The sequence below is a fragment of the Falco naumanni genome, chromosome 9, assembly GCF_017639655.2.
Source record: "Falco naumanni isolate bFalNau1 chromosome 9, bFalNau1.pat, whole genome shotgun sequence".
NCBI lineage: Eukaryota > Metazoa > Chordata > Aves > Falconiformes > Falconidae > Falco > Falco naumanni.
The window spans coordinates 4,968,450-4,981,304 of NC_054062.1; the positions used below are offsets into that span (position 1 = coordinate 4,968,450).

The 12,855-nt window shown below is 51.1% G+C and overlaps 1 protein-coding gene across 3 annotated transcripts in view; it reads right to left on the reverse strand.

Moving 5' to 3' along the window:
* The window catches only part of LOC121093770 (discoidin domain-containing receptor 2-like), a 63,102-nt gene extending 53,016 nt beyond the window's left edge, over nucleotides 1-10,086 (reverse strand). The window contains exon 1 of one of the 3 annotated variants that reach the window (XM_040606611.1): nucleotides 10,022-10,086. The gene's annotated coding sequence lies outside the window, so the exon portion shown is untranslated. Of the gene's footprint in view, nucleotides 1-9,275; nucleotides 9,594-9,827; nucleotides 9,906-10,021 lie in introns of those variants that run through there. The other 2 variants (XM_040606613.1, XM_040606614.1) reach the window with 2 other exon arrangements.
* Between the last annotated feature and the right edge of the window lie 2,769 nt (nucleotides 10,087-12,855).

Here is a 12,855-nt window from a genome sequence, read left to right on the forward strand (position 1 = left end):
CCCGGGCGCGCGGTTCAGACGGGCAGGATAGCAAAGGGCCCCTCTGCATGGCGCAAGTGAGAATCTGTAACCCACCCAAGGACGCTGCTGCTCACTCCACATGACCAGACTTCTCTGACACGACGGCTGGTTTGCACTGAAGGAAAACAACATGAATCTCCAGAGCAGAAGACAGTGCCAAGCAAGATCACGACCATCCCACAGCAGCTCTCCCTTTCAGTGCCAATGAAGCACACACAATTTCTGAATCTCCCCGTGACATGAGGGTATGCAGAGTCCAGGGATGCAGCCAGATTTGAGTCTAGCAACAAGGCCTTGGCTAAGGAAGCTTCCACCTCCTCAGCAGCTCCTTGCATCTCAGCCATTTCCCCTCCAAGCAAGGCCTCCTGGCCTAAGTAAAAGGGTGTTGCAATCTGCAGCTTTGTCTGAAGAAATCCAGCCCAGCCCAGACGCAGCAGCAGGCCTCTGGTCTGGCCCGACTACATGCCATTCACGGACACCCACTGCGTCCAGAAGCTTGTGGCATTTCTGAAGGCAAGTTTACTTCTCAGATGTAGAGAGCTCTTCTGCTCCCGTTAATACTCAGGGCCGTGATAGGCAACTTAGATGTGCACTCCAGCAGGCACACTGATCTCATGACCTGGTATTTTTTCTGAAATAAACGCAGCAGGCTCTGGGGAAAACCCTCTCCTCCCATTGTGAGGGGCTGGGGAGGGTAGATAAAAGGCAGCTGCATGCCTTGTGTATGTGTGGCCTCAGCCTGGGCGCACAGCTGGCTGGCACCAATCCCACACTCGCCTCGGGGCAAAGGATGCTCACAGTGCTCCTCCTGCCCCTCCTGACCAGTGCAGCTCCTCTCTGGGCAAGCACCACGGCTAATACCAAGGGGGAAACACCCATACGCTCATTCCAACAGCAGGATAGATCCTACAAGCGCCGCTTCACCTGTAACACCCCATGCAAACATGAGAAAACCACCTAACAGGATCCCTGCCTTTTCCTGCAGAAACAGCACTAGGGTCTGCTCATATTTCCCATACTAGCATGGAAAAGACTGAAGGATTCAGACATGTTACATTATTAGTCCTACTGGGACGTTTCCTAACTGTTCACTTAAATGTTTTTAAACCAGCAGGATGAGGTAATTCAAACTTAAATGCATAACACACCATAAGGTGGTTCTCTAGGTACAACTCTCAAGCAAAAGCAAACAAAAGCTGATCCGGCATGGTACACTGCTCCATCCCCAGACGTTTTCAGGACTTGGCCAGACAAAGCCACGGCTGAGGCGATCACACACTGGAGACAGTCCCACCTCAAGCAGGAGGTCAGGCTGAAGATCTCTAGATGTCCTTTCCAACCAGTATTTCCATCATTCTGTGACAGCAAATGAGAAGAGGCATAATAATTATTGCCAACGGTTTTATGAAAGACTTGCATCAAGTTTCTCTGAAGAGATCCTTCTAGATTATATTAAAAGCTTTGTTAAGTTTGTCGGCACTGACACAATCAGGGCTAATTCTGTACTGGCATGGATACTGGAGTACCAGTATCTGTGCCTTGATGTATTGTACAGGTCTCACACAGGGTCAGCACACTGCGTCAGACTGTCCTTGCACAAATTAACACCTGCCATAAGAGATTTCTTTTTGGCATTTAACTTCAGCTATGTGTTCAAATACAAAGGCTTGCAATTATTCCAAGAATACAGGTTAAAAGCAAGACAGCCAATAGCTCTCAGGACATTAGAAACAACTAGAAAAATCATTTCCCACTATAAGTCTTTACTCTAGGGAGGTTGCAGAAGCACTGCTGCTATTTGGTGTCCTTCCAGTGCTGGGAGGAGGCCAAAAAATGCCGTAGCAGAGACTGAACCACATCTAATCACTGGTGGGTTCAGTCCTCAGGAAGAAGGCAGCATGCCTACATGCGATGCTCTGTCTGGAGGGTGATGGGGAAGCAGCATCAGGCACCAAGAGAAAAGAGGGTCGTTGGCCACCAGAGAAACTGCCACAATGCTGTTCCTCCCAGCTGTCTCCCATGGTACGTGCACATGGCACTGGCCAGCAAAGCTCATTTTCTGAGAGTAGAGCCCTGTCCAGGTTGCCCCAAACCATGAAAGTATGTAGATGGATGGCATCAAACTGATGGAAATATGAAGGGCACTCTGGGAGACTGGGTTATTGGAATCATATCCATCAGAATCCAGACAAACGCAAGACACACGCACTTACAAAGTCCACAAGATGATTTTACAGTGTTGGGATCCTTGTCCACGGGAACTGTGAGGGAGCTCGCTGCATGGCTGCTGCTCTGTTCTCTTCAGCAGCCAAATCACAGCACACATGACCAACACCTCATCCCAAACAACAACATGGCACTGGAGGCTCGCGCTGCACATTCGCACCAGCACCCCCAACTCAGCTTCACTATCAATGCAGAAACGAAAGAAACTCCTGGAAGATCACATTACCCAGTACAAAGGTGTGACAGCTTGTCAGGAACATAAGAAACAGCCTAAGCTTAGGGAAAAGCACTCATTACAGGCTGACATTTTCACATTGGACAATACTGGTACTCCAGCTATTTCTGCTACAGGTTTTTTGTATGGGTTTGTTTTGGTTTTTTTCACTTTTTGACAGGTAGAAGCCAACAAGCACAAGTGAAATAACAAAGCAGTAATACAGAGAACAAAACCTGACATTTGACTAGTTTAGCTCTCCAGAAGGCAGCAACACAATAATTGATATCACTACCAAATGATACATGCAACAGAAACATGCCCAGATTCAAGGAAAAATAAGAGCTGCAAATGCAGTGTGCTCTGCAGGCCCTGTCTCTGTATTTGCTCGTTCTTCAGCAGCTCTTTGTTACTGATGGGTGGGACATTTTTACACCTTAAATGCTATTCCCAGAGAAACTGAACTTCTCATTTTTACTGCAAAAATTCATCTGATTGGAAGAAAATACCCCACCCTCTTCTTCTGGCCTCCAAATTGCAGCTGGCAGACTCAGGACATAGGACAGTCCTGAGGAAGAAACACAACTGTTTGTTTGTCTGTGCCGCCTCTTGTCCTCTCACCCTCTCCTCCATCCCCCACGGCACATACAAGCTGATCCATCTCCCTACGATCTCCGGACAGGAGCTGACTTGTTTCAGGTTTATCACGCACCAGAGCTCTGCACTGCAGAGCTTTGCAGAGAGATTTGGGCACAGTACCCAAGCATCAAGGAAGGAAAGTCAAATCAGGTCAAGAGAGCATCATCCATGCTGGGAGCCCTTCCAAGCAAACACCCAGAGAGCTGCTGCATTAGAAGCAGACAGGCCCCAAATCCAAATTTTGGAACAACTCCACCCAGTTTAATTCCTTGGTCATACATTCTGCAAGCATTAGTTCTGAGTGGGCTGGTGTTTCGACAGCTCCTTACTTGAAGCTTCATGGACAAAACAAGGTTTAGGCAGCGCTCTTCAGGGTACAGCTCATCCTCTCCCATGTGTATGCGCTGCTCGGCCCAGGCGGCTGCCCTGGGACAATCATCAGACTCCTGGTGGACAGACAGCCCATGAACAGACCCAGCAGGATCTCATCCATGAGCAGGGAGCAGCATTAAGAAATAAATGCTTGAGCTGGTTTGAAAAATATACAGCCTCACTGCAATCCCTCAGAGCTACAAGTGGTTTGCCAGTCCTTTGCATTAAAAGAAGGATCCTGGGAGTATCAGCCAGCGACTAGGACATGGAACCAAAGCAACTTATGTTCACAACTATTTTACCTAGGGAATAAAATAGTACAACATAGAAAGTAGGTATTTTAACTTGCACTGTACCACACACAAGGATGTCAAAGCTTGATGAGCATGCATACAGGTTTTCCACCTCTGTGCACTTGACTTTGCACCTCCATGAAATGACATGACACCTCCTGTATGAAGTTAAGCATTGGAAAAGAGTTTCTGATAAACTCCCACGGAGCAGACATGCTTAAGTGACAGGCAGCATAGCAACAGGGGAAAAAACCACACCACCAAGTCTGTGCTCACCTGTAAGATTTACTTTCACCTATTTGTTTCAGGAAGCAAGCGCGACCCACAGAACGAGACTTCCCTCCAGGCACTGAAATGGAGTGGAAGGAGCTTTTAACACATCTTGCTTTATACATTCCTGTCTCCAAGTTACATAAAATGTCAGCAGATTTCAAGTTTGGGATTTGAAATTTTCCCCACCCAGTCTGATTCCAATTTTTATTTTCACTTTTTTTTAGAGAGAGAGATTGAGAACAAATGGCGCCTTGACTCTTATTTCCATAATCAGTATTAGTAAAAAAAAAATCTGTTTTTGTATAACTAACGCCTTCTTGATTGGAAGAAGTAATTTCAGGCACAAAGAAGCCCTGGCATCAGGAAAGTGCCTCTCTACCTTGCCTGTGAGAACAGGTTGTACTTTATAAAGTTATTGGCAACAAAAGTTTTTAGCTTGGTCTCCTGTGCTGGGAACACCATCCAACATCACTTTAGAACAGCTTTGCTTAATTTTCAACATTCTTAAGCGATGGCTGTGATTACTTTGGAAGAAGCAGCCTTTCCATTAAGTACACCTTAGCCCAAGCTGCCATCAAGAGAAGTGGAAAACAGCATCCCTTTTGAGAGGTACCAGAGATTGGTGGGATCCTCTGTGGCAGAACATCAGCATCAAGTCCTCCCTGCTCAGAATGTTCTCATGCATCAACAGAAGAACTATCATCAATTCTACATAAATTCCTCTGCTGAAGCCAGCAGAAAAAAGTCTGTGGAATTAAAGCAGATGAGAGCCTTCCCTCACTTGGCCTTATCCCAACACCACACACACTAAAGAGAGAAACAGAGCTAAGGAAGGATGAAATGCTTCCTTGCTATCTCATGTTGCTGTCCAAGCAACAGGGACCCAGCACTTGAGAGCATCCCTTGGTATTATTTATATTCAGAAAGCTCTTGCTGGAGCACAAAGCCATCCTGAAGACGGATGCTTTCACAGTCTCTTGTGTTTTGTATGTGCCATGAGGACACTGGGCATGTGACTTGCGTATTAAAACTTTCTCACTCGCTAGTCTAAGTTCAGAGATTCTTTCCCTGAAGAACGCACTGAATGATCTCATCTGCAAGCAATCAGCCTGAGAAATCAGCTTGTTAAAGGAAGCTTCTAGGAAAGGAGAGATGTCTCTGGAGAATTTGGGGGCCTATATTATTTTAACCAGTTTGTTAAAACCCCAGCTGCTCTCTCCCCACTGGAGTCACACAACCAAGAAACCATTTCTCCTCCCATACAACTCCAGACAGCAGGACAGTTTGCCAACACCTGACTGGAGCATCATGTTTTCATTCTCCACAGCCTGAAAGTACTCACATTTTCTTACAAACTCATTTTAAGCAGGTGCTGGAAGAGTGCAAGAACAAACTCAGAGCTGCAAGTTGAGTAGCATCCAGAAAAGCAATCCATTGAACATGCAACAGTGGTGACCTGAATGCGTAAGAACATTTTCTTAATTTCTGAGTATGTATTTCAGTATTCCCCCCCCAATTATCACTCGGACCCTAGACACACACCCAAACAGAAGAATAACCAGTATAGTGGGAGCTCTGAAGAGGAGTAAGGGAACAATAAGCTCACTGGAAAGCCAGCTTTACCCTGAGATTGCTGAAAGTGGTGTAACAGAATTTTACATCAGTTTCCGGTGACGCTGCCAGGAGCATCCAGAAAGCTTACACTCTGCCCATGGGCACCCCTCCCCACAAGGCAGTATCTTTTCCTTTCCAGTGAAAACCTCAGGGAAGCACGAGTAGTGCAAAGCACATAGGAAATGAAGTGCAGCATTTGATTCCCAGATTATACTCTCTGTTCACGTTTGCAGGGCCAGCTGCACCTTGTTCATTTAGAAGGAGCACTACAGTGAGTAGAACAAGCAGTGTGACTCGTGCCTGCAAACTCAGTCACATTTGCATTCCCTGAGCTTTCAGAAGGACCACCACGCTTCCACCCCAAAGGGGAGGCAGGGAAGATGAGATGAGGATCCTGCCTTTCTTCCATGCAAGCTCTCACACCCTGCATTAGCTGCTGTCCACAGCATCTCCCAGGCAACCCTTTCTTAGCTGCCCCTAGTTGGTCATTCAAGCACTTTGAAAGACTTTCCTTAAACTTCCTGCACAGAAATCACTGTTTAACGTTCAACACAGAAGAAAAAAAGTAAAGCCTCTAACAAAACAGTCTCTAACAAAAGAGATCAGGAGGACTGAGCACTTGGCTCTTCCCAGCCATGGCTTATTCAAAGTGATTATTCACTACTTCCAGCACCTATTCTCAGTTCAACTTGCAAAAGTAACTGTTATGAAACAAACAGAAGAAAGCAAAGATCAGAATGGGAAGGTAATACCATGACAGCAGAGGATCAAGTTAACTGCACTCAGTTCTTCCTCAGTTTGTACCTTTACTAAAGCTACTTACTACTCTTCAAAAAGATGACCTACAACCTCAAACCATAGTTCTCAAACCCACTGTGAGAATCACTGTGAGGGACTTTGCCCTGTACAATGCAAGATGACAGTCACAGTGAAACTGTTTTGATCAATGGTGACACCTTCTAGCTCCAAACGCAACCCTCAACCTCACAACAATTTGAAATATTGCCCTAAAGAAGCTTTTTGCTCTCTGTGTCTTTAAGAAAAAAGAAACACATTGCTTTCTTCAACTGCAAACATACAGGCTAAACAATGTTATGAGACAAAAAAAGTCTCCATCAAGCTCTGTACTCCCTAGCCAAGTTCCTAATTTTACTTAGATCAAGATCAGACACCCCCCCCCAAAGATATGTCTGCTACTAAAATCAAGGTGCAGGACAGCCACCCCCAAATCCCTGGGAAACCCCCATCTCAGAAAACTCAAAGCATAAAGGGGGGGCAATATTGAAGGGCTCAGCTGTCACCTCCTATGGCATAGCTTCTCAACCAAATCGTGAAGGGGAAGAAGAAAAAGGAGATTTTCCAGTTCAAGTTCCAACTCCTTTTTAAAAATCAGTTTATAACCACTAAAATAAACACAGTAAGAACAACTGTGCAGTAACTGGGAACCTGCAAAAACAGCTGCAGTTTAAGAGGCAACGTCTGGCAAACACCAGCAGATACGAACAGCCCAAGGGAACAGCAGGACATTCGGGGAATCAAACAGTGAATTTCACCTACAGGCTCATCAAAAATCTCCCTGAAGTTGATCCAACCAGAAAATGCAGGGCAGAGGCAACTATTCTCTCTGTGCCGTTTACCACTGTGGTGGGCATCTGCTCCCTGTCAGACCTACCTCCCCGCTGAACTCCTCTCTCCTCCTGGATGCCCAGGCCTCTCCCATGCCCCTAACTGCCCTGTGCTGCCTTAGCCCAGCTGAGAGCACCCCAGCATGCCTGACTGGCCACAGGGAGAGATTCAGAGCACAGCTGCCCCGCTCCCCAAGTACATCACCTGGATGGGCACACTGTTGCCTGCACCGCTCTCCACTCAGCAGGGGCTCTAGGCTATTTCTCTGGTACCCAAAAAGTCTTCTCATGGGAAGCTGCCGGTCCCTCCAGGGCACAGACCCCCAGTCCAGCCAAACTCTCTGAGAAACAGCCACCACAAAGGGAAGGAAGGGCAGGAAACCCTGAACAAGCAGCATACTCCTAAGACACCAGTTCTTGCGCATTTCAACTGTTTTGAAATCCCTCTAGGACATCTTCAGAAGATGAGTGACCACATCAAATGGTGCAGAACTGCAGCAACAAGTAGGATTCCTGAAGTCATCCCAGAGTCCTACTGCTATTTCACCTTTGGACTCCAGCCAAGATAATTCCCCAGTATTTGGACACTCATAACACTTTCTGACACTTTCTTCTCAATGACTATTTAGAATTCAAAGACCCAAATCTCCACTCAGTGTTATTCAATGAGCTACCTCAAGCCTCAACAGACAGCTGCATGTTTTGGACATCCTCCTTCGCTGCAAAGTTGACAGTTTGCACTAACACCCAGTTCCAGTTGTTCTTGGCTCTCCGTCCCTCACCACAGACCTGTGCTCTCCATGGCCAGGCTTGTCACTGCGCACAAAAACCACATTCAGGAAAGATGCAACAAATGAAGGTTTTCCTGGACAGTGAATTGAATGAAAAAGATGAAGGCTCCTGGGAAAGGCAAGGAGCCAGCTCCAAGGGAAAAGGCAGGTCACCTGGGCAATTCGCAGGGGAGGAGGACAGAGCACCTCAAGGTCTCACAGGGACTGCTCCTGAAAGTTTAAGATGCTGCAGATTTTCAAACTGTAGCCTACAGCCATCAGAAGGCCACAGATAACTTGGTAGCAGCAAAAGAAAGCTCATACACACTGACATCTGCCCAGGCAACAAGCACACACCTGGATAATAGATACAGGCCTTCTTAAAATATAATTACTTTCCTTAATTATACACCAGAGGCCAGAACCCACAGGCTGAGCAAGCCACAAGTGGCATGGGGGCTAATTCACAGAGCTTCTCTTGATTTCAACGGCCCACGGTATGCAGACAATCAGATTAAACGGACACCAGAGCCTTTCTAATTTTATGGTCCACAGAGAGAAGGCAGGAATGGCTGATGGAAGAGCAGCAAGGCCTCTCTGCCCACACACACCACTGCTTCTGGCTCCACAACTGGAGAACTGCCACTAAAGGGCTTTTTAAAAGAACTTTCTTTTACAGTGGAGTCAGTTGAAGAGAAAAAGAAGAGCTCGGCATTTAAAACTGAAGCGTTTCAAAATGTTGGTTTATCTTTTAACTTCAAAAGAAGAGGAATACAAGTGAAACAAATCTCAGTTGCTCCCTCATCAAATTTTTCCCTTTCTGCCTCCAACAAAGCAAGGCACCCTGAGCTCCACTTGATCAAATTTTCTTTTCTTTCCTCTTCCCCTTTGGCTTACAAGATGCTGCTAGAGAAGCTGTGAGGAAACAGTCCTAGATTCTCATACTTTTGTCTTCTCCCAATCCCCATTCCCTTACAGAAAATTCAGAAGCCAGGTGAGCCAAAGAAACAGCAAGCTAGCGCATCCAGCGCAAACAGGAAGAAATGGAAAAGCACCGATGAACAAGAAACTGAAAGACTGAGTATCAACCAGAAAAGGTCCAAACAAAAAGTTGAAAACCAAAGTTTTCCCACAGAGGTATACTTAAAGAAAAAAAAAAAAAAGTCTTTCTTTCACAAAGGGAAAAAAAACCAAGCAGATGACACCGTCGGCCAGCACAAGCATCCACCTCTCAAGCTTGCGAGGACAAACCAGACCGTGGGACCTGCGTGTAACTGCCACCACCGTTACACCGCACAGCTTACTCTGCCAGCTGCTGGCGGGGCCACAGAGCCCCCCAACGCGGATCCAGCCGCGGGGCAGCAGCCGGCGGCCGGTGCGGGTCGGTGCTTGGCCGCGGGGCCCGGGGGCAGCCCCCGCCGCGGGGGCACCCTGCGGAGCGGTGCTGAGCCCGCTGCCGGCCGGCGGCCTAACAAAGGCTGGAAACCCCACGAAATCCTGCTGGCAGCGCTGATTAGAAAGGTCTCTCGCCGCACGTTACTGCCTGAAAACACCGAACTGTCCAGAGTAGCGTTTCAACAGGTTTACGCGCTCCCGCACAGCCGAGGGAGTAAGCCCCGCGCTGCAGCCCGCACGGCACCGGGCGGCGTGCCCCAGCCCCGGGCGACTCGCCCGCCCGGCCCCTGCCCGCCCGGGGCCGCAGCAGGAGCCGGGCGCGGCCGCAGGGGACCCGCTCGGCGCCCCCCGCCCCACGGGAGGCCCGGAGCCCCGCCGGCTTTACCGAAAGGCGCCCCGGGAGCGGCCCCGAGCTCCTCCCGCACTTACGGCCGCCCAGCGGCCGGCCGGGAACGGGGCGGGACGGCGGCGGCCACGGCGCCGGGCCCGCGGGCAGCTGGCGGGACGGGGCGGCCGCCCCGGGCGGCGCCTCCCCCGGTGGCGGCGGGCGGGGTGGGGCCGGGGAGCCGCCGCGCTTACCTGAGGGACCGGGCGGCGGCGGCGGGCGGGCGCGCTGCATCACGGCCCCCTTCCGGCCCCGGGCGGGCGAGGGCGGGGGCGGCCGCGGCCGCGCCGCTCTTAAAGCGACAGCTCGCGGGGGCGCGCGGCGCCGCGGGGCCGCGGGGGCGTCGCTATGGCAACGCGGCGCGGAGGGCGGGAGCGGCGGCTCGCCCGGCGCTGGGCCGGGGCCGCCCGTGGGCAGCGCCCGGGGCCGCGTCGCCCGGGGCCTCGGCGCCGTGTCCCCGTGTCTCCACGTCCTCCGTGTGCCTCGGGGCCGTGTCCCCGTGTCCCCTCATCTTCCGTCTGCCTCAGCTCCCCGCCATGTCCCCAAGTTCCCCACGTGCCTCAGGGCTGTGTCCCCATGTCCGCACGTCCTGCTTCAGGGCTCTGTCCCCGTGTCCCCGTGTCCTTCGTGTGCCTCAGCGCCCCGCCATGTCCCCACATCTTCCATGTGTCTCAGGGCTGTGTCCCCATGTGTCTCAGGGCCCCACCGTGTCCCTGCGTGCTCCGGGCTGAGTCACGTTCCTGTAACACCCAGGTGCCTCAGGGCTGAGTCACCTCCCGTGCACCTCGGGGCCCCACGGTGTCCCCTTGTGCCCCCATGTCCCCCTGTACCTCAGGGCTGAGCTGTGTCCTGCTGTGCCTCAGGGCTGAGCTGTGTCCCCATGTGCCTCAGGGCTGTGCCCCCATGTCCCCCTGTGCCTCAGGGCTGAGCTGTGTCCCCATGTGCCTCAGGGCTGGGTCCCCACCATGTCCCCCTGTGCCTCAGGGCTGTGCCCCCGTGTGCCTCAGGGCCCCACCGTGTTCCCAGGGGACCCCCCATGCCTCAGGGCCATGCTGTGTCCCCATGTCCCTCTGGTGTACCTCACGCCCCCGCCACATTCGCAGGTTACCTTATATACATTAGAGCCCCCTCATGTCCCCCTGTTGCCCCTCATCCCTCAGGTCACCGCCATGTTCCTCAGCCACCATGGCATTGCCCTTGCTCCCCAGCCACTGCCACCTGCCCCAGGTCACCACCTTATCCCTGAGGGTCCCACCCCTGCCGTGGTGCCAGCAGGTCCCTCCTGCTGGCCCAGCACCCCCAGCGCTGTGATGGCACTCCGTGGCGTGGGGCCACCGGCCGGTTACAACGGCCTCTCCCACACCTGCCTCTTTTTAACAAACTTGACGTCGATTCAGCTCGTTTTTACAGCGATGTCAAAGGAGACGGGCCCTTCCCTGGGGCTGCCCAGGCACACGGCCTCCAACAAGCTGAAGAAAGCAAATGTGAGTGGGAAACTCTCCCGGGCAGGAGAAAGGGAAGGAAGGAAAACCCTGTTTACCGGGGACAGGGTGTGCTCGGAGGAGATGTCCAGCACACCAGGTAAAAACGCAGCCAAAACATTAGTGACCAGCTGGACGGAGTGACGCAGCCTCCAGGCATAAAGTAGCTGGACTTTTTGAAGATACTGTTTATGAGCAAGTAACAGTGAAGAATGTTGCTTTGCTCCAGGAAGCAGAAACACTGGGTGTCAGGGTAATCCCATCGTCCTTGTGATCAAACTTTCTGTCTCCCAAACAGAATTTTCACTCCTTTTTTGCTGCACGAGTGAACACGAATCAGTTTTCGATTTGATGGCTTTTAGCTCTGTTGAGTAGCTCTGTAACGCTGCAAGGCAAGAAGAGGTACAGACCCTGGCACATCTTCACTAGATTGCTCATTTATTTATCATTTCCCCTGACTTTGGTCTTCTGAAGTCTTCTTTACAGCAGTCTTTACAGCCTACCCTTTCTCAGACAAACAGTTGTGCAATGCAGTAGCAGTAATATCTAGGTGAGGCAGTGCAACAAAAAAAGGTTTTTAATATTTTCTCCATTACGCTTCTGGGACACCGTCAGTCCAACCTAGGCAGAGCCAGAGGGTGAGCAATGCCCCTCGTGAAAGCAGCTGTGGTTATAACTCCCATGGCACGCCTGCGCAGGGAGCAGCGGCGGTGCCCTCATTGCACAGCGAGGGGATGCAGTGCTGGCTCCTACATTTGGGGGCAACTTGAAAAGCTGCCACAGAGCTTCCTCTGCTAGTGAGGTTACGGACAGTCTTCTTACAGCTCCCTCAGAAAAAATACTGAGCACCTCTGTGGCTGCTCTAGATGGGCATGGGGACAGGGGGTCAAGTGTTCATGTTGTCGGATCAGGGGAATATGGCCAGAGGTACCCCTTTAGGAGCATCTTGGAGTGCTGCATCTCAGTGTGCTTGGTCCCCTAGGACACATCTATTCTACTAAATTAAGCAGCTCCTGGGGACACTGCTGGGTACAGGGATGTGATTATATGTAACGGCAAACCGCCGGTATGGTCCCTAGCCTGGGTTTGACGTAGTGCATCCATCATGCTCCCCTGGGACCGTTCCAGGCAGGGAACATGGTGGGAATGTCCCAGGGGCTGCTCCCAGTACACATCTGGATGCTGTCTGCATTAGAGGCCAAGAGATTTTACCAAGCAGGGGTGTGTGCTGGAGCAAAGGACTCTGTGCCCGGTAGCAGGACTGGGGGACTCTGGGGCAGCAAGATGGGGCTGAGATCGCCTAAGGGGACTTGGACAGGGAAGAGGTTGGAGGGACGGCTGGTATGAGGAAAGAAGGGGCTGGGGCTGGAGCATGTATGCTCTGGAGCATGCAGAATGGGGAACTGGGGACTCTGGAAGATGAAGGAGTGAGATGTAGGCTCTGGCCCGTGGACAGCAGGTGGGATTGGAGGCGTCTGGGGCAATAGAGCTGGGCTGCAAGGGCCCCCCTGTGCAGAAAAGGCAGCTACTAGCAGGAACCACAAGCC